Genomic DNA, 21887 nt, shown 5'->3' with positions numbered 1-21887 from the left:
CCTTGAAAAAACAATGGAGTTGAGCTAATGTTAATGGTTCTGGTAGAAGAAAAAAATGCTTTGTTGATAAAATAGGATAAACAAATACATTAATGACACATGGAGCAGAAATAGACTTGGGTATTGCTGAGAAAATTGACCTTATTGTTGATTTTTCTGTTTGACCAAAAGGGAATATTATACCAGAATAAGTACCTTGGCTCTTTTTACAAGAGCACAGTTTTGCTCCATTATAAAGTTATTTAGAAAACTAAACACTTGAAGGAATCTTTGTCTTAGAAGGATTGTATTCGTAGGATAAGCGAAAGTCTAATTTCATTTCCAACTCACCCACTCCCATTTCTCTCAGATATTTATCAAGTAATGTGGTTTGTAATCCAAACAAAAAAAAAGTGCCTTAATCCAGAACATACACACAGACACAATAACACCAGACTGATGATGTTTGTACTTTAGTAAAACATTGAGATCTTCTCTAAAACAGCGGTTTGAGAACATAAGGTCTAGAGTGTAAAGAATTGTAATGGAATGATAAACATATCTGTGATTCTATCTAGCCATAGAATCATAGAGACAGCACATTCCTGTCTGTCCTTTGGGCTGAAACAGCCTCCCGGGGAACCTGACCCTGTCCCCTTCAGAGAGGTCTGCCTCAGGATGCTCACATGCTTCACCGCGTGGGATAAGCAAATTGACACTTAGACATAACTGAGGCCAACCTGGAATTTGGCTCTTATCCCTTCCTTCCTAAGCCATGGTAGACAGGCTCTTAGGGGAGTGGAGGCTAAATGGGCAGGGCAGTCTCCGAGGAAGCCAGGCCAAGGAGCAAAATGGGGCTTAGTAGATGAATGTGACGATAAGCCAGCTTCACTCTGTGTGACTGCTAGCCCTGTTTCTTGGGTTATTAGGATGTACTTCGTATATTTTTGGTTGAGAATCCGAGTGTTCTTACTACGGTAGTCATATTGCCATGATGCCAGACTGAATTGCCTAAAAAGGAATCTGCTTTGACCTCTGTGACTTTAAAATCTCTCCTTTAATCAAGCCTTCCCGAGTCTCTCCTGAGGGCTTACTGGGAGAACTCTATTTTGTCTGACATCCAGCAGTGGAGATTAGCTGGGTTTATGTGGGAAGCTAGTCAGATTTTTTAAAAATTGGCTGAAAAAAATTAAAATTGAAAATGTAAATGGCACTTGAGCTAGCCTTTGATGGGCTGCCCAAGTGTTTCATCCAACATGTTACACGTTTGTGAAGTGGATCGGGAAGGTCAGAGCTGGTGCTGGGGACCTCTAGAAGTCTGGAGAAGCCCCTTCACATTCGTTTATTTGATTATAAATAGTGGGTTGGATGTCTCAGCACAAGTCCACAAGTCTGAGTGCTTGCTGCACAAACAGCAGAACCTTTTTTTTTCATCATTTCATTTTTTCCGTGATTTATACTTGTTGATAGAAAATGATCCATAGAAGACTTCCATTTCTGAATGTTTTCCTAAGGAAGCATTGGTTCCCTGTGTCCTAGACTGTTATTGCGGGGGGCGGGTTGTGAAGGCCCTTGGAAGACAGGCATAGTGGCTCCATCTCCTCTGTCCCCTCCCCCTCCTGAAAAGCAGCTACTAGCAGACTACTGGGCTCTGGTCAAAACCGAATGCTTGAGCCACAGAGCCTGATAATGTCATTGTGGAGTGGAGCCAGCAGCCTCGCGACTACTGAACTGGGAAGGGCCCACCAGCCCTACTTCTCAGGTGGGCTTGGTGCACCCAAGGATGCAGCCGGCTCGCCCCAGTGGCATCTTGGATGTATATACAACATGAGAAAGTGGCAGCCATCTGGGGAAAGTTCCACTGCCTGAAACAAAGGCACTGGCTCAACGGTGTCTTTGATGAATAAAGGTTAGTTTCAGGGGGTTTAAGAATACATTTTGGTTGCATTTAGGAGATTTCTCTAAATGGCTGCCGTCCCTTTTGCTGATGGATTGGCTGAACTGAAACTCAGTGGCGGTCACTGGGCCGCTTTGGCTGCCGAGTCCCAGTGCCAGGTACAGAGAACCGACTGGGATGTGGTCGCCTTGCTCAGTAGGCAGAATGCAGCCATTCTCAGAGCTCCAGCCAATACCCTACTTGCTAAGCCTTGTTACATTTTTACTGTTTCTTAGGCTGTTGCTAAGGACTTGTGGTTTTTGCCTGTCACTTGGGAAACTATAGATTTGGCAGGTCAAAGACACCCTTTTCTTTCATGGGGGCTGAAAAGAGTGGACAGAGGTGGCGGCTGAGGACAGAACTGTCCAGGTCATGCTCTGGAGAGACAATCAGAATAAAGCTGTGGGTTGAGCTGGCGCCACCCAGTTGCCGTCGTGGTTGCCTGGGCCCACCGTTGTCCCAGCCGTGGCAGCACACCTGTGGTTACAGGCGCGATGCGAAGCAAAGGATCAAGTTCCTGGTGCAGAGCTACCATCTGGTGCCAGACTTGTGTGTCCTGCCAGAAGTCGACCTGGTTGCCTTGTGGTGAAGGAGACCACAGCCCGTGAAGTGTCCAGCCTGCTCCTGGCAGACAGATGACTTCGGATCCTTGCTCCCGCTCTCGAAGCTCTTGGCTGTGCGTCATCGCGGTTGACGCTTTCTCGGGTTCCAGTGCTGCTGTTCCAGTCCAGCTAGCTGACTCCAGCCACACCATTTTTGGCCCTTGACCCTGATCTGGATCATTTGGTATGACAATGGTATTATACCTTTTATTGCAAAAGCCACTCAGCCGTGGGCCGATAGTCAAGGTATTTGATAGACTTTCCGTGCTCCATACCGTCCACAGGCATCTAGAATTTCTGAGCTTTGGAAATCGTCTCTGCATTTGTTCTTTATTTTCTCTGGCTTTATTTGCCGACCCTTCCCAGAAAGGCTCAGGCCCTTGCTCCGATGTTAGCTCTGAACAGTGCCGGCTTCTGTCTTTTGTCTGACACCTGAGTCTTTTAATTGGTGCATTTCAACTCAGAGATAATGGGTAAGTAATAGCTTGAGTCTTAAGCTGGGCTTATTTTCTGAAACTGAGCACCAATGAAGGTACTGTGACAGTCAGTCCAAAAGGACTCCTGTACCTGGTGTGCTTTATGATTGATGTTGGAGCAGGAAGATCAACATTAGCAGGAGAATCGGTATGTCAGCTCTTACTCTTTAATGAATTTTCTCCTTTACGTTTCCCTCTAGACCCCCCCCCAAATGTTAACTTTTTTTTTCTATTTTACTTTAGTGGTAACTGCTGCCTCATTTTAATGGCAACCGCCGTAAAACAAGCTGCACGTGCTGCTCCACGTGTTCCGTTCTACTTGTTTTAAGGTGGCTGGTGACTGGTTGATGCAAAGGCTTAGAGAGCGCGGTATGTAGGGAATTACCCGCAGTTCGGAGTCACTGAAGGGCGGTGTGTGAACTGGGAATCAACAAGGGAAGGCTGTAAAGTATGGCAGGCACTTTATATCCCCCTACCATGCCAAGAGCTATCTCAGATCTTTAGTGGGAAGGTGATATCTTTGGCCTTGGCCCACCAGCTAAAATGCTAGCCAGAAGGTTAATCATGTCCAGGTCGCAGCTAGAGCCGTGGTAGGAGGGATTGCCTGGAGATGCTTGGAAGAGAAGCAGGTGCTGGTGATTGGGAGCATGGATGAGGAGTAAGGGGTCACATCCAGGGTTCCCGCTGGGAGACTGGGTGAATGGCACGACCCAAACTGGAATAGAAGGTGGTGGAAAAAGATGTGGTTGGGTTTGGACATCCTGAACACGAGGCATCTCCGGAATGGCCACAGAACTGCACAGCACTCTGTGGAGTCGCAAGAGCAGAGCTGGACAGGGACTGCTTGCGAGAGGAGCAGAGAGAGGAGCAGAGATCTCTCGGACACCACACCACTGACTGAAGGTCCACTCTGCAGCTCTACGGTTCATCCTGTCGCGTTCCCCGCTGTGTGATACATGCATTTAGCAAAGATATTGGCACGAGCAAATACCCATGAAACTGGATCAGGCAATTGTGCTGTTTTATTACAAGAAATTTGTACTCAAATTACTAATGAGACAAAATTACTCTCTTGTACGGCAGAGACTAGTAACACTATCTTTGGGATGATGTGATTCTGACCGAAGCGGATGGGTACATGTGCTACGTTGTAGAGTTCGGGCTCACAGAAATTGATAAGCTGTTGTTAGCTGCTTCTAAGAAAAACCTGCTAAGGAAACACACAGGCCACCACGGTTTGGACTCAAGATATGGAAAAATAAACCCTGAATTTTTTCTTTCCTCTCCTTATCCTTTAAAATTAAAAATACTTCTCTTTCCTTTCTCTTATTTAAGTAACTACATAGTAGCTTTTGGGCAGCGATGTAAAAATTACAGAGTAGGCAAGAATATGGGGACATTTTTAATTAAATCGGGGTTTTATTTGTTTTTTCATTTATTAAAAAAGTTGGGCCACAAATTTCAATTTCCTGCACCCCCTTTTCATACATTCTGTGTGTTTGGCAAAGTGGACAACAAAGCCCCTCTCCCGCTGTGGACCAGCAGAAATCCTTTTCTGAAGCTCCCACTAGTTTGGATTAAACTCACTGATTGGACAGTTTCACGCAGAAATTCTGTCAGGAAATGTTCTAAGTTCCTTTGATATTTGGGTCTACAAACACCCTTATCTTTTGGGGCAAAATAAATGAATAAAAATTTATTTTTTGATTTTGCCTTTTTAGCTTGTTTTCTTTCTTAGTTTTGGAGAAACAGATCAAGAACCTGAACAACTGAATTTTGGCCTCCATCCTGGGTTTCTGAACCCCAAGAGAGGAAGTTTAGCAATGCTAAGTAGGTTCCCTGCTAAAGAAGAAAGCCAGGATTGTGCTTAGTCATGAATAAGGCCCCTGGGGAAAGCCATGGCACATCTCCACTGGCTGCATGTGGTCCAGGAGACTCCGTCCCACGGGTGATGTTACCTAGTCTATCACCCAAGGGCTGGGCTGGAAAGCTTGTCAAGTTGGTCTCTGTGGACCTTGTTGCCATTCTCGACAATGAAAAAGACACAGCCCTACCCTCTATGAGTTTATAGTCTGGGGACTGGAGGTGGTATTAAACAAAGAGGTAAGGAGTCAATTAAAATAGTGGTCAAGGCCCTGGCCAGGTAGCCCAGTTGGTTAGAGCGTGACCCTGATACAAGGTTGTGGGTTTGACCCCCGGTCAGGGCACATACAAGGATCAACCAGTTAATGCATGAATGAGTGGAACAACAAAATCGATGTTTCTCTTCCTCTCTTTCTCACTTTCCTCCTCTCAAGTCAATAAAAAAAGAAAACTTCCCAAAGGGCCCAGGGTAAGTGACAGGAGCTCTGAGCCACTTCTGACAGTGGTGGGGCGGAGTCACCAGGTGTTTCTTACATTTTGGTACTTCGGGCCCCGCTGGCTCCGGAGGGACTGCGCCTCCCGGGGTCGGCCGACTCCTAGGGGCGGTAAAGGACTCACTCACCTGCAAGCGGATGTTTCCCGTGTGCACACGAAGCCCCCGGGGCCCACATGTGCTACCGCCCCGTCTGGCTCTTACACCCTGGGCCTCTGTTCCCCTGCGCAATTGCTCCAGAGCCAGGGGGTAGGGGGCGGACCCTACTCCCCAGAGCCCACAGAAACTGTACCCACCAGCCCGCCCCAAGCCTGCTCACCATCCCCTCCCAACGGAACTCCAGTAAGACTCTCGCCCGCACTCGTCTCTCACTCCCCCTGCCTCCTGACCGTCTGTCCCTGTGTGGCCCTGCATGGCAAGACCTGCCCTCTGGGGAACTTCAAGGAACAAACTGCCTCCTCAGTGGCAACTGTCTTCTGTTGGTCTCACCAGGCCTGAATCATCACAACATTCACATTTCGAATCGTAGGGGTGGGAGAAGACTGGGTCAAGGAAGACTTGTGAGAGTCGGTGAGGGCTAAGTGGACTGCTGAAGAAGGAGCGGACATTGCCACGTGATGTCAAGTGTTGAGGGTGGGAGAGGGACTCCCACAGCGGCATCAGCATCTGGAAAAGCAGATTTGGACAACCATCCAAGTAGTTTCTCTGCCTGGAGCTAAACTAAATGTGTTGGAAGAAGACAGGAAATGAAGCTGGAGCAGGAATGAGGGCCAGATCATAAAGGATTTACACGCCTTGCTACCGAGTCTGGACTTCATCCTGGGGAGAAGCTCCCTCCTGTGATGTTCGCTTGCTTATGACAATGTCAGGCTCTTCAAGAAGTTTTAGCTTCTTACAAAAGACTGCCCAGTGGCTGAGTGCTGGACTTCCGTGACTTAGGGGCCCTGTGGCAGAGGTCTGTGGCTTTGCCGCTGCTCTAGGGGCTGTTTCTCTCTCTCCTGGTTCTGGGTCTCAGGTAATGACCCCAGAGCTACATACGTAAGGCTGCCTGAAGCAGAATGTCATTGCCTGGGAGCCTGGGTCTCTTCATCATAAACCCTTATCAGGTTCCTGTTCTGCTGTGGAAGATTTCTCAGATAAGTGCAGCAGAACCCTCCCCGACCCTGACTGACAGATACTTGCTCCCGAGCCAGGAAACAGTCTGGACTTGGCCTCCTGCAATGAGGGAGGTGATTTGTATTGATTTTGCTCCTCTCGCAGTGCTGATGGGTAGGCCTGCAGCAGGGGGAGCTGATGAAATCGCAGAGGGTGGGTTGCCAGCTCATGTCTGTCCTGAGTTCTGAGGACAATCACAAACCCTGTTTCTGGGAGCTGCTTCTCTACCCCAAGACAAATGAGCTGTTGAAGTGCCATGATTTTGAAATCCTAGCAGTACACATAAAGGGTATTTTTCTGATCAACCTCAAGGAGTCTGTCATAAATAAAAACCGGCTCGTGATTCAAAAACACTGCTGCTTATTTCAGAACTTTCCCTCGGAAGTCCATGGTTCTCTCTCCTCACATCCCTGAAGGAAATAGCTCAGAAACCCTAGCACTGCCCTCTCCCATCTCCTTGAAGCAACTGACCAAGAGCATCTGGCCTCTGTTTTTTTTTGACTTTGAGTTACCCTGTTTCTTTAACACCTGTCAATAATGAGACTTGGAGGGCAGGATGGAATCCCCGTAGCCCTTGTTTGTCATTTTCTCCTCTCTGGTCCCCTCCTTCTGTCATTCCCTGCTCGCTTCTCTTCCTGACTGCCTGCCTGCCTGATAAATACCAACCACCCTGGACAGAAGATCATAAAAAGTTTGTTTCTTTGGCTAAAAAGCTATACATACTCCTTGGTTAAAATAACTTTTGTTAAAATTATTAAGGCATCATATTTACTCTGAGTTCTAAACGCTGATACTTAAAAAATAAAAAGACCAAACAAACAAACCCAGGCTGTGCCACTTTCCAAGTGCTGACCTCTGGGTGAGGTACCGGGGAGGCTGGGAACAGCCGGGAGGTGATGTGGGCGGGGGTTGCATTCAACCTTAAAGCAACTGAACGTTTTTCTCGTTTAGTGTGTATTGTTTCTTTTTATGCTTTAACCATTGTCTTACATGTTCATATTCCCCTCTCATAAATTTCTACAGTCATCTTTTTCATGCTTCCTCAGTGTTCTATAAAGTTCTACAGTTATTTAACATTTTTTTTAATTTAAAATTTGTGAATAGGCCATAAATTGACATGGTTTAAAATGCAAAACAGTCCAAAAGGGTCTACCCCATGGAAAGTTTTCCTCTCCCTCTCTTTCCCTCCCACTGGGTCCCTCAGCCACCCAGCTTCTGCCCCGGAGACAGCCACTGTCACAGATGGCTTAGCGCAGTGACGAACAGTGTAGGACAGTCCGAAGGCAGAGCCATAATTGCAACACCCTTGTGGAACAAGGGCAAGAACAAAGAACTAGGAGTCGAGGTTTCTCCCAGCTCTATCAGGACAGCTTTGAATTCGTCTGTGTCTCACTGTTACCATAAAAATAATAATGTGTCCTTAGCTATCTCCCTTGGACTGGGAATTCACCAAGATGAGTGTATGAGTGCATTTTGAAAAATTGTTTATAAGGGGAGAGAAAACACAGAGCCCACAGCTAAACCCATCCGTCGTGTCTGTCATGGGCAGGAGCTGAATGGTCCAGGAGATTGCCCAAGAAACGCTTTCATTTGTTTCCAGTGCGGAGATGTGGAGGGGCTTGTGGGCCCAGCAGGGAAGGATAAAAGATAGATTTATTTCCTGTCAGTTTTCAAATCCTCTCTCGAGGTCTCCCTTCACTGACGGGAAGGGTTGGCCCCTCTTCGATGCCTAACGAAGCAAAGAATGCTACTCCTTTTGTAGCCGCGCGATCTGCCACCCTGGGGTCAGGGGAGGCTTATTTTCTGGGCTGCTTGATTCCTTTCTGGTTTGTAGAGGGTTTGCATCAAAGAGAGATATGGTCAAGGCTCCTTTGAAAATGTGTGAGTTGGGAGAAAATACAGACTGCTGTAGGGCTATTATTCCAGGGTTGCTATCACCGTCCTCTCGGAGGTGCAGCTGGCCATCTACTTCAGAGGAAGTTGTACTTGGGATAGGAATGCAGACTCTGAGGTCCCGTCAAACGTGCGTGTGTGAAGGGGAACTGGCCTGATAGTCTGGGGCTGGAGCCCTGGTTTATCCACAGAAGATAGGAAGCCAGGAGTGGCGATAAGGCAGGCTTTCACTTGTGTGTCCCTGCACCTGGCCCCGGAAAGCCTGTGTCTAGTGCAGATAGGAGCTCGGGACTCGTGTGGTGCCAAACAGAGAGCACTGCAATGCTGTGGAAGGACCAGTGTCCTCTGGTCAGTGATCTCTGGGGCAGTTTTATCAAAGTAACCCTAAGCTCTGTCCTCTGTATGTTTCTTTCTTTTTTAAGAGACAAGTATTGATTTGCTGAGACTCAATGAAGGATTGATAAGCTTGTTTTGAGCACTGCTTTGCTTTACAAAGCCGCCTCAGCAAAGCTTTGGGATGTCTGGGAGAATGGCCAAGGTCGGCCCGCTTGTGCTGCCTCATCCCTCTCTCTCCTCTGCTCCATTCCTCTGTGGCCAGAAGTAAAGGTTGCTCCCCCGGTAACTTCTGATGGTGTCTGCTTGACTTTCTGATGCTGGGACTGAAGTGTGATGTCTTAGGTTATATTAGAAGTTACTTATCTTCCATGTGTTAGGGGAAAATCAGATACTTTCAGACAGCCTGTTTTGGTGAATTATATTGGAATTCCTCAATGGAGACCCTGATTTTATTAGCTGCTTGATTAGGATATCTCTGAGATGTATAGAGTCCCCCACTAATTGGAAGGTATTGGTTTGCGGTCAGGTTGAATATGAATTAGAGCTCTGTAATTATAGGAGAAGTCATAGTGACCAACGAACCAAAAGACTTAGGTAAACAAGTCATGTAAAATGCACAGACACCAGGAGCTTTGTAATGGGTTAGGTAATAATTCAAATAGTTAAAATGCTTTTGTCTAGGCAGCAGTTCGTCTTCAGGAAAAACACAGAAAATGTGTCCTTTATACCATTGCCTTCAGTCAGTCAAATCCGCCATCTGTACGTGAGATGGTTTTAGGTTTTTGACAGCAATGCAACTCAAGGAAGCTAGGTCAAGACCTAGCAGTCTAAGAGATTACCTCCTTATTGCCTTGGTTGTCTTCAAAGTCTTTCTACCAGCGCATCTCTGCTAAAGGGCAGGTAGGGATTGAGAGGCTTAACTGGCAGGTCCCTCTCCCAGCAGTATTTCTAAAGGGTAGGGCCAGCACCACGGCTCCAGCTGGCTGGGTTTCGTTACTGCCCCGCAGACAGGCCTAGGAGCCTCCCTGGGGTCGTGAGGTTATTTATTCCTTTATGCTCCACTGGATATATCAGCTCCTTGCACCCCTACTCTCTATTGACACCTCTCTTTCCCTGTTGGTGGCCACAGATGGGGCAGGTCACAGCTCTACTGGAAACTGGGTTAGCGACCAGACTTCTAAGGTTATGTTCACTTCTAAGATTCAGGACCAAGGAAGGTCCCAGAGGTGACACAAGCCAAGAGTGTGTCATACTATTCAAATGCTTTTCATTACTCTCTGAATGTATTTCAGCCCAGGCATTCAGCTGGCTAAAGTCAGTGTCCATAACAGCGCTTATAAACAGAACAAAAACATGAACAGAAGGAAAAGCAATCAGTGAGTAGAAGGCAGAGGCTGGAGTAAGGGGCTTCTGTGCTCTGCGGTACTGATGGTGATGGTTACTGGCCTGTACTGAATATTTAACAGGCTTATATTGTGATAAGTGCTTCTTATACACAAGATTTAATTTTTGCGACCATTCTAGGCTCTAGGAATTATATCCATTTTAAAGAGAACGGAACTGAAATTCACAGAGATGAAGCAAAATGACCTGTTAAATGGAAAGTAATGTTAGAGGTGGGATATGAACCCACATCTGATGCCGTATCTGTATGTCCTGCATTGTGCTTTACTACCAGAAGCTATTAGCTCTTGTCTCCTGTAGACTGTAGGCTTGTCCAGGGTAAGGTCCATTCTTCTGGGTGTTCTCAGTGCCTAATCTTCGTGTCTGATTCTATAAAAGTAAATCCTCCTTTCGCAAAAGCATAAGGTCTCTATTGACATGGACTAGTAGATAGTCATGGCCAAAGACAGCTCTGAGAAAATGTTCAGGAAGTTTATCTGAAAGAAAATTTATCAGGAAAAAAATCATGGTCAATGGAAATGTGGGCGAGAACCGTTTCAGCTGACCGTGATGTTGTTATCAGCCTCCGGCTCCCCAGTATTCAAGTGAAAAAGAACAGAGAAAGATTTTGTAAATGCTATGGATTTATTTCAAACGCGTTGTAACATTTACTGCCCATGAGCAGATTCTGTTTTCTTCTTCCTTTCTTCCTGTCTTCCTGTTGTAGACCCAACCTAGACCTGACTGCAGGATTTTTATTGTATTTCTTAAATTCAGAACCTTAGGTCAAGAACTCAATTTTAAAAATCGAAGAATTATTTTCCCCTAAGGGTTAGCTACTCAATTACCTGCAGTCTCTAAAAATAATGCTTCACCTCAGGACCTGACATGGCTGTTTCTGTTTTCCTTCTATCTTATCACCGGCTCTCCAGCTGCCACTGTCCACCAAGGGCAGCGAAATGCCAGAGGGTGGCGTGTGGTGCCCCCACCTCCCCTGCAGGCAAGGAGGGCCAAGTGCTCCACAAGAACACTGTTGACTCTGTGTCCCTAAAGAGAGAATAGACCATTCACTCCAGGCTCCGTCACTCAGCGAGTCCGTGACAACGTGCAGATAAAAACACCTCCCAGCACCCAGAGGGTCTGGGTTGGCCCTGCTCACAGGATGTGGCCAGTCCCTGCCGGGAGCGAGGAGAAGGCCTGGGCTCCATCCAGCAGGCACACAATAGCATCGTTTCAAAGTCCCCCTGTTTCTTTTGATTGAGAAATGAATCCCCCAACTCTGACGACAAACAATGCCCCATTTTAAGGCTGTGGTAAGTCATTGTATTAGATTTCTGAGTCCAGCAACATTTCCAGAGTGCAATAGACCTCTTGTTGTCTGCTCTCAGATCAGAGGACAAATACATTGTTTGTGTGGTTTCTGTGCTCAGGGGAATGGGATCAGTCGGTGTCTTAGTCGGCTTGGGTTCCTATAACAGAATACAGAAAATTATTTCTCATAAATCTGGAGACTGAGAAATTTCAGATCAAGGCACTGGCACATTCAGTGTCTTTGTGAGAGCCTGCTTCCTTCCTGGGTCACGGGCAATGGTCCTCTTGCTGTGTGCTCATGGGCCACAGTGGACTTCTCTGGGGGCCCCTTTCACAAGGGCACTGAGGCTCCGCCCTCTTGCCCTGAGCACCTCCCAGAGGCCCTGCTTTTCGCTCGCATCCTAACTGAGTAGTTAGGATTCCAACATACGAATTTTGAGGGGACACAAACATTCAGTCCAAGGCACTCATATGACTAAAATCCACAAGTGTCATTTCAGCGGGCAGTTTCCATATCCTTCCCCATCATATTCTAAGAGTTGCCAGAAAGAAAGTGGCCTCCTGTTACTGGACATGCTGGTGAGGCAGGCGTGCAGCTGCTGAGTGGGGACTGCTGGGGACTGCTGGGGACTGTGGGATGTGCCAGGAGAATCACAGCCTCACCTGGCCCACGGGTGGGGCGGGGCTCAGCCCTCTGCTGCTTTGCTGTTTATCAGTATCCCCCTAGAGCAAATTAGAAATGCTGACTCCCAGGCCTCGCGCTGGACCTGCCAAATCAAAATTTGCCTCTTAACAAGAGCCCCAAGTGATTTATACAGACATTAAAATTGGATAAGCACTGCTCCAAACTCAAAACAAGTTTCTATTAATACTATATATGCTACAACTATTGTCTGCTGGCAGGGAAGAAAGATGACTAAAGTCATTACCAGGGTCCTTAAACTTTGGATATCAAGGTTAATCATTTGTTTACTTAAACTAAAATGGCCTGCTTTCTCTGAAACCATTTATTGTGAATCAGTCAATCAGGCTGAGGCTGCTGCTGCTGCTGCTGCTGCTTCTCCTCCCCCTCCTTCTCCTCCCCATTTCCCCCCCCCCCTCCTCCTCCTTGTCACAGACATCACAATTCTCAGAATGAACTAACGATCAGTCAGTTCTTTGACCAGCACAGTCTGGCCTTTGACTGTGCTGGTGGTGCTGGTGGCTGCTCCGCTATCCAGAGCCAGCGTGGGGCCAAAGGGCTGTTAGAAGGCAGCGAGTTCACTTGCCCACATACCTGTTTGCCCTTCGTTTCGTGATAGCACTTTTGGGTCAGACGTCTGCAGGCTGGTGGGTCGTCTGTCAAGTTCCCCCCCTCAGTGGCCAGGAATTGGCATGGGCCAAAGCGGGGGCCGACCAGACACTGTGAGCCAGATGCCCATTCGGGCTGTTGTAACAGCTGGAAGGACTGCTGTTGCCTGGGCCCCGGGGCCTGGACCCCGGTGCTGCCCAAGGCCTGGAGGCCCAGCTTTTTCTTTGGCTGCTGTTCCGTATTCTTACAATACAGTGCATTTTTCTTTCCCTAAGGCAGCCAGGGTTCCCTTTGGTGACTGAAATCAAAAACCCCAGCTGAGCAAAGGAATCTAAATATGGTTCACGTGGAACAACGTTCTTGAAGATGAGGGAAGGCACTGAACAGGTCCCCATAGCTTCGCCCTCGTTTCACTCACGGGGTTGGTTTCTCCAGCTATAAAAAAATGTAAGGTTGTTCATGTTATTCATAACTCTTCTCCCTCACCTTGCTCTATTTTTTTACCTTTTGTGTATATCTTTGAAAAGGCTAATATTGATTAAAAAGCATCGGGATAGAGGGGGTAACATCAATCTTGACCTCTGTGTGCTTTTTAGTTTTTAAACTTATGACTTTGGTCCCCAGGTGTTCTTAGTACATCAAAGTGAGTGCAGATTTGCCTGAGGTGAGAAGGGACATGTGGATAACTTACCTGTCACATGCAAAACAAAACTGTTAGCCCAGGCCAGCCCACTAAGTGACCATCAAACGGTGGCACTTAGTCACTGATGTTCCTGATTTTAGTTTTATTTATCTATAGACCTACATAAAAATTTACACACCTTTCCCACAGATATATTTCTTAACCGTATTACTGAACACAAAGGTTAATACAATGAATAAATAATACTGCCTCATAAAATTAATTGAATCAAGCCCAGAGGATAACTAATATTTAGCTCCTGTTTTTATAATGCCTTCAGAAAAATTGGAGATGTATCCTGATGAAACTTTGGCTGATGTAAATAAATAATGAATTTCTTCAGCCAATAAAAATATAGAGTAATATTTATTGGACATGTGCTTACAATAAATAAAATGGTATGTATGATGTGATTGCATTTTGTAATCTGTTATTTATAGTAATGTTACCTATATGGTAGTAGTCCCATGTTTTATAGTGGTTATCACTGAGAAATTTAGTTTTTATAAATTTATTCTATTGATTAGTTTGATTTTCATTTTAGTTATTAATATTTCTGATTTTCCTGTAAAAACATGTTTTGCTTTTAAAATGTGAAAAAATAAATAGGTTATTTTTAGTTAAAAATAAATTACAGACTTGTCCTGTCGGGTGTGGCTTGGTTGGCTGGAGCATTGTCCCATGAACAGAAAAGTCACAGGTTCGATGCCTGGTCAGGGCATGTGTGTAGGTTGTGGGCTACATCCTCTGTCGGGGCGAGTGTGAGGCAACTGAACGATGTTTCTCACACTGATGTTTCTCTTCCACTTCCCATCTCTCTCTCAAATCAGTAAGTGTATCCTCAGGTGAGGATAAAAAAATTAGAGGCTCAATGGACTTTGTATATAAATTAATAGGGGAAGATATGTCAAGGATTAGAGATCTAGACTAAACCATTTATGCCATGTAGAAATTATACAGAAATACTAAATTTCCCTGAGAATGCAGGAGAAGTCTTATTAGCTATTATTTTGAATTATCCAAATTCAGTGGAACTTAAATTAAGAAAATATTTTTCCAAGAGTTTTGTTTAATTTTATAAAAGCATCCTGCAGTTGGGGATTTTTTTAAAAAGAACAAATTAAACTTGTGTTATAACAGACGTTTCTGTGTTTCCGACTGAGCTTCTCAGGTTTTAACATGCGGACGGAGCCCCTGGGGACGCTGGGACAGTGCGCCGGCGCTGGGGCGAGGCCAGGGAGTCTGTGCTGCCTGCTGCTTCCTGGGCAGCGGGGCTGGGCGCTGCTGGCCCGGGCCACGCTCGGAGTGGCAAGTGTCTCTAGACAGAAGTTGTCATTCTTAATGATGACGGAAGTCACTCCAAGACCAGGAAAATCCCAAGGCAAGGAAAAATAAACAACCGGTGAGCAAAGGCTTCCAAAGCCCAGGGCAGAAAGCTGGGAGGACCCGAGCCTTCTGAATCTGGGGCCTGAATGTCTCACTGGTTCTGAGGTCAGAGATCAAGCAGAGGTGGGGTGTTGGCTCAGAACATACGGAGAAGGACTGAGGAGGGACTGAGGGAGACTGCCCAGTGGCATGGCTGTGTCTTCCAATATTATTTGAATATTCCTGGAGATGCTGTGGCTGGTCCTCATCACCCAGTGAATTCAAACGAAATCGATGGAGAAGGATACTTTGGGAGAAGTGGCAGCTTGTGTGCATGGGTGGAGGGGCAGGAGAGGGTGGTGGTGAGTCTGAAGGATGGGGCGACCTCCTGTGGTTTAGGGACCATGCAACAATTGGGTACCCTTGACCCCTGCTGGGTCTGAGGGCAGCCCAGGGTGTCTCTGAAAGTCTGCCTGTGTGCTGACCTCTGGGATGAAACCAGAACTCTGTGGATCGTTTTTAAGAACATGTAAATGGTTCTAAAAGATTAGTACTTTCTCTTCTCAAAATACAAAGTAGAATACCTTTAACAAGCTGCGGCCAGAGGAGCCCAAAGCCGGGGGCTGCTGGCTTGAGATTGTGTAGGGGAATCAAAGCAGCAACTGTTAGATCTCATTTCCCTGCTGACTTGCATTCTGCATCTGGAATGGCAGTCTCATAAGGAAAAAATAATTTGCCTCCAAGATACAATAAAAGTTGCAATCAAAGAATAGAAACAATCTTTTGAAACTGTGTATTTAATAAACTGACAATTTTGAGAGCAAATACTGGTCAGAAGTATGGTTTATGCAGACCAAAAAATCATGTCAGTTAGGAAGCTCAGTGGTGTACGTTCCATCTCTTAATATGCATTTAATGACTTTGCTTTGTTTGTTTAGTGCCTTTTGTACAGACCAGGGTGACTTAAAAATGGTGATTAGCTGTGATGACTTGATACTAGAACCTGCCTTTACTTTAGAAATGAAGGCTGACCCCCCAGGCAGGAGAGGGGCCCCTGCTGGCTAAACCGTGGTTAGGCAGGCTTGGTTCAATTCCTGGCGCCTTCATTTACTAATTATAATCCCTTGACCAAAATGTTTAGCTCTGTCTGGGCCATGATGTTCTTAACTGTGAAATGGGAATAATGATGGTACCCATCTCCTGGGGCTATTGTGAGGATTTTAGAATTAACACACATAAAGAACAGTGTCTGACATATAGTAAGTATTCAATAGATAATCCTTAATAATTAAAATTATATTCTTATTCTTTAGCTGTGCAGTCATGGGCAAAGTGTACTATTTCTTTGAAATTGTTTATTTTATATACAATGAGGATAACAGTACCAAATTCATAAGCTTCTCAGGGCTGTAAAGGGGGAGGTGTGGAGACAGATGCTCGGACTATGGGCAGGTGGAGCGCGGATGCTGCTGGGCACAGCTGGGGAGATCCCTTGCACCAGCACAGTCATTCACATTGACCTGGGAGCAGAAACTCCTTGGGAAACAAACAGACTGGAATTCAGATACCATCCTGTGTTTGATGGCTCCAGGAAGCCATGGTCAAGGCCAAACTGTGAAAGAAAGTGAGCAAGGAAGCCCTTTGGAAGAAACACATACTCTGCAGGCTAGGACCGACGCTGGCCTCTGCCCCTGGGCCATGGTGAGGAAGGGGTGCCCTGGGCCCAGAACTTATCCTCCCGAGTCTTGCAGAGTGGATCACGGGTGCAGGCTGGTAGGGCAGGGCCCTTTGTGGATGGTGTACAAGCCTGCTGTCAGGACACTCGCTCCTCTTGCCTGGAAGCTGGAAGCCATAGGTGAGTTGTCAGCCTCCCCCGAGGCAGAGGGGAGGCAGGTGGCGCGCCTTCCACCTGGACAGCCAGGATGTTTGTTCCACTAGCCAAGGCAAAAACAAAGGCACGTCACTGAATGGCTGCAATATTTGGGGGATCTGAGCAGCTCCCTTTACAACTTTATTTTTTTTATTAAAGAAAAATATTGCTTTGTAAAATATACACAGTAAAATGCATAAAGCATTCAGTATATTGCTCAATGAATTATCACAAAGTAAACACTCATGGAACCATCCCTTCCGAAATAGCATATTGCCAGAACAAGGCGCCCTCTGCTGACCACTTCTCCAGCACAGCCCCCTGGGCGCCTGCTAGGTGTAACTCGTGTCTGACTGTCAGGTGACCACTGCATTGCTTACCTTACAGATTTACCACCGACCAGTGTATCTTTAAATATCGTAGTTTAGCTCCTTTGCTCAACATTTTTTGTAAGACTCATCTATCTTAGCATATCTAGCCGAACTTTGTTCGTGTCCTTTGCTGTGTGCGTGTACTATAGCTTACAGTATTTATCAGTTCTAGTGATGATGGCTTTTAGGTTATTTACTGCTTTTTGGGCCTTTCCGAATAATGCTGCTATGAATGTTCTTTTGTGTTTCCTGAGGAACACGTACATGCATTTTGTTGGGTTTATACCGTGGAGTTGACTTACTATGTCATGCTGTTGTTATGCGTATTTTCAACTTTTACAGATTGTTCCAGATTGTTTTCCCTGTGGCTGTGCAGCACCACCTTTGGCATAAACCAAGGGTGTGTTTTAGGGCTTTCCCTTTTATCCTACTGATACAATTATATATGTTTGTGCCAATACCACACTGCCTTAGTCACTGTAACTGCAGAATTTGATGTGTTATTTGATATCTGGAAAAGCAAGTCATCCTACCTTTTCTGTTTATTTCTTTGTTTTTTTTTTTTTATTCAAAAGCAGCTTGTCTACTCTTAGCATTTCCCTATAATTTTTTAAATCAGCTTGTCAAGTACTATAAAAACATTTGTTAGAATTTTGACTAGAAGACTTTCTTTATTTCTTCATCTCCTACCTCACTTTTTACTAAGAAAATCCAAGAAAAATCATTTCTTCTTGTGAGTTAGAGTACTCTGTGTCTATCAAGTTCAGGTGTACTTCTATTTTGGTGGCCATGACTGTGCTCTGGTGCTGGCTTCTGTAGGAATCAATCTTCAGGCCAGCTGCTGTGGAGCTGTTCAGGCTTGAGGGCCATCTGAGTTCCTGACCCATGGGAAGAGCTGGGAGTGTTTAGGAGATGAGTAAGCATATTATTGAGCACACGAAAGGGGGACTCTAAGGTAGGAAAAGATTCTGTTGGTTTGGGATGGAGAACTTGGAATCTCTGTAACTTAAGGTGTCAAGGTGCATGCCTAGAAGCTAGTGAAATCTTGTTCCATGATGACTGAGTGAAGGGTTTCTACTGGAACCCACACTGCCAAGTCATCAGAGATGCCATGAGTTATCTTCCTCCCTTCCCTGGCTTTGCCCTACCAACCTCTAAGGCTGTGCTTGGCTGAGCACACAGGAAGACCGGGCTGCAAATGCTATGCAGCGTGCTAAAGCAGCAGTCGACCAGTGGCTTGGTAGATTGTGGTCGGAGACAGGGAATTCCTTTTGAGCAGAAATATCCATGACTCCAAAGAGACCAAGTTGTGAGCAACCACTAAAATGCTGAACTTGTATTGGCTGTGCCTTGTTTTACCTTTACTGTTTCTAGGAGAATTCTGAAAACACCCCCGAAACAATGGTCATTTGGGTTTCTCTAGTTTTTACCTAGTTTTCTTGAGTGAAGCCAACTTCTCAAAACAACAAAATTCCATCATTGAATTATACGTAGGTGTTCTTGCTGGTTTAGTTGCTTTGGATACTTGTCTGAGCCCTGCAATTGGAGGCAGCCATCAACCCATGAAGCTGCAATTGTCCTGCTTCCCCTTTGCGAACAGCTTCACCCTGGGGACCTGTCCATGTGGGCTTCCAGCAGGGCTCTCTGTCTCTGGAATCTGTCATCTGGGACCTGCCAGCACCCAGAGGCACCCTCTCCTCTGGTTACTGGAGACATCTGAGGAACAGGTTTCCTTCTGTCTGTGCAGGCTGTAAGTGTGGACGTAAGGGGAGAGGTCGACAATAGTGATGCCTTTGTTCTCTGTCGATGAAGGAGGTTTCTTGTTAGTGTTCACTGAAACAGAAAAAGATTTGTCAGAAATGCCCTGTTAAATTATTTTTACTTATTTATTTTATTTTAATTTTTTTTAGAGAGTGGGGAAGGGAAGGAGAAAGAGAGGGAGAGAAACATTGATTGGTTGCCTCTCGTACACTTCCCAACCGGGGACAGGACCCACAACCTAGGCCTGTGCCCTGCTCAGGGGTCAAACTGGTGACCCTTCGCCGTACTGGATAATGCCCAACCAATGGGGCCACACTGTTCAGGACAAAATTACCTTTATTTTTGAAGAGTCAAATTGAAAAGTTAAGATATAGCTACTTCCCAGTTGGTCCCTCTGGGCGGGTTTGGAGCAATGAGAGGTTGCCGCAAAAGCAGAACCACATGAATCCAAATAAAACCAAATACACAGAAGATGCATTAAGGAGTAGCCATGTGCTCCCCTTCTTTTTCTGAGTTCTCTGGATAGAAGCTTAATCAGGGAAGAGAGACAAGTCTCTGGGGACAGTGATCTAGATGTGCCTTCCATCAGAGAATGAAGAAACTTGCACTTTTGTGTTCTTTCTAAGGGCTCCTGTATCAGAATCAAGAGACATATTGGTTTCCACGGTGGTTCACAGTTTGCTGCTGGGGTTTGGGGTCCAGAGAGCTTCGGGAGAGGCGAGTCTTGTCCTTGTGGCACAGACCCCTCTCCTCTGGTGCCCCGTCCTCTACCTGGTAGTCTCACTTGTTCTCTTTCTCCAAAATTTGAATAAAAGTGACTCTGAGATCTTACGTTCATCCTATGGGAGAGTTGTTTGCAAAACCAGAGAGATTCATGAGCTCAGAAACCTAAAGTGAAGGAATTCCTGTGAAGGTAAGATTTCCAGGAATCAGTCACTGGCGGGAGGGTTTGTATGATTTTTCTCCCCTTCCCCGCCTTTCCCTCTCCTCCCTTCTTTCCTGTGGAAGTCACAGACCTAGCGCTCGTTTCCCAGGAACTGACATCTTCATTGGTGACATCATGCAACGAAGTTTGAACAAAAAAGATATTATAGTGCCATTTATCACATTTATCTAAACAGTGTGCTAAGTGTCTTGTATGTTTTATGTCTCTCATTGAATTCTTAAGACAGATCTGTGATATTAGTACTATTGTTCCACCACACGTTTTACAGTTTGTGGAAGCTGAGGCTTAGAGAAGAGCTTGACCACACAACACACGCATCTGCGAAGTGGAAACTGCTCTGACTTTCAACCACTTTGATAATTCAGCCCTACATTGTGTCTTACAGGCCACAATAAATTGGACTGTACGAGAAGAAAATAAAATGCTGTTGAGGGCAGCTTTGTGGAGCTGATGGGCCTTACGTTGGGGAAGAATGTGTGGAAGAAGTAGCCAAGTGAGTATCATTTATGGCTGCATTGTGCCCTCAGCTCTGATCAGGTCTTTGCTGTCCGCAGCAATAGCCATCCTCATTGCCATACACAAGTGTCCATCTGGAGCGTGGTAGTTTTCTACTCTAAGTAGAAGCTGGTTATCATCAATCATTGTGTGCAGCCCTGTTCCCTCTGTGGGGCTGCTTTTGGATGCTGATAAATCTTCCTAATTAGCTGTAAAAATGATGAAAAGTAGACGTTATGTTTTAATCATAAGCCACTTGGGCCATTGGCATTCATGGGATAGCTTGAATTCCTGTTTTCCTTTACTAAATTGCTTTGAGTTGATGGCATTTTTACTACTAAAAATGTGAGTCCGCAGAGCTCAGAATTGCAATAGCTATGAATTGTTTTCAGTAACTCAATCATAGAAAACCAAAGTAAAAAAAATTGACACATTGTTCATGGTTTCTTTTCCCATGTGTTGGTGGGATGTTAGAGGTCTCTGCAATCTTTGCAGATAATTCAGTGCAGGCCCGGTTCTAAGAATAAAAGCTGGCATACTGATCGGTGCGGGGGATTTTTTTTTCATCAGAAGCTAAAATGAACTCTTCGGAAAGCCAGGGAAAAGAACATGGGATTATAAACCACATTATAATTGGCCTTTGGTGTTAAGATGTAGCATCAGAACAGGTTCAGAAACATAATGGCCACTTCTAGAAAAGGGAAGTCTCAGCTAAGGTTTTCTGCATGTGAGGGCATCTCAGTCATTCCCAAACGTCAGCATGTGTGAGAACCATTAGCAAGAGTTCCCACCACATAGATTGCGAGCCCCAGGCTAGAGTTTCTGACTCAGTAGGTCATAGATGGAGCCTGAAATTTGCTCTGCTGACAAGTTCTAAGGTGGTACTGATGCTGCTGGGGCAGGTACCAAACTTTGAGAGTCCGGCTTCCAGTTCTAGCTCCATGCCAACCAGCTGTGTGACCTAAATACTTCTCAGCATCTTTTAAGGATGGCTGTGATATACCTAATAGCATCCGCTATTTATTTCATCATTCCTATTTGAGTGGGATCGGCTTTGCTTACAACATGGATGGAGATTTTCTATTTCTAGGGACCTGTGAACATGAACCAGTGCCACCCATCACATCAAGATATATTATTGACCTGTCCCCAGGGAAATATGGTGTCTAAGTGGCATTGTCATGAGGGTGACAGCTGGGCTAAGGGTCCACACCGCAGTCAGGGGTCAACAGGAAGCTCGCCGAACCCCACAAGGTTGGTTGGAGCCCTGTTTCGTTCTTATTAGTCACATGCTAACAAATGCTGAGCCCATTGTCTCACCTTGCAGGTCACAGCTGCCTTCTGGCTGGGTCTCTTGGTGTTCCTGAGAGTCCTTGCAGGGGTAGCAGCTTCCTGGAATGAATGTGTGGGCATCAGGGTTTTCTAACCAAGGATTCATGCAGTATCCTGTGAACTGCCCTTTCGAGAGATAAGGCACAACAGGCTTGGTTGTAAAATCACGGCTTTTGAAAAGATGCCATGGCTCCTAATGGAGGCCTGGCCATCTCATGGCTGATTCCATTGAGTTGAAGCAGCCACACCTCCTTGCTCTCCTCGCCTCTGTGCCTGGAAGGCCCTCACTCTGCGTTTTTACCCGGCTTGTTGTCCCTGAGGATGAAGCTCAGGCGTCTTGTCCTCTG

The 21887-nt window shown here is 45.8% G+C and overlaps 1 protein-coding gene across 1 annotated transcript in view; it reads left to right on the top strand.

The window, feature by feature from the left end:
• TRMT11 (tRNA methyltransferase 11 homolog) overlaps positions 1–21887 on the top strand; it is a 99609-nt gene that overhangs the window by 48420 nt on the left and 29302 nt on the right. The window contains exon 13 of the transcript XR_008391528.1: positions 20099–20206. The gene's annotated coding sequence lies outside the window, so the exon portion shown is untranslated. The remainder of the gene's footprint in view (positions 1–20098; positions 20207–21887) is intronic.

This window comes from Artibeus jamaicensis, unplaced genomic scaffold (assembly GCF_021234435.1).
Source record: "Artibeus jamaicensis isolate MK-2021 breed Jamaican fruit bat unplaced genomic scaffold, CSHL_Jam_final contig_387, whole genome shotgun sequence".
NCBI lineage: Eukaryota > Metazoa > Chordata > Mammalia > Chiroptera > Phyllostomidae > Artibeus > Artibeus jamaicensis.
This window is presented reverse-complemented; position numbering and strand designations above follow the sequence as displayed.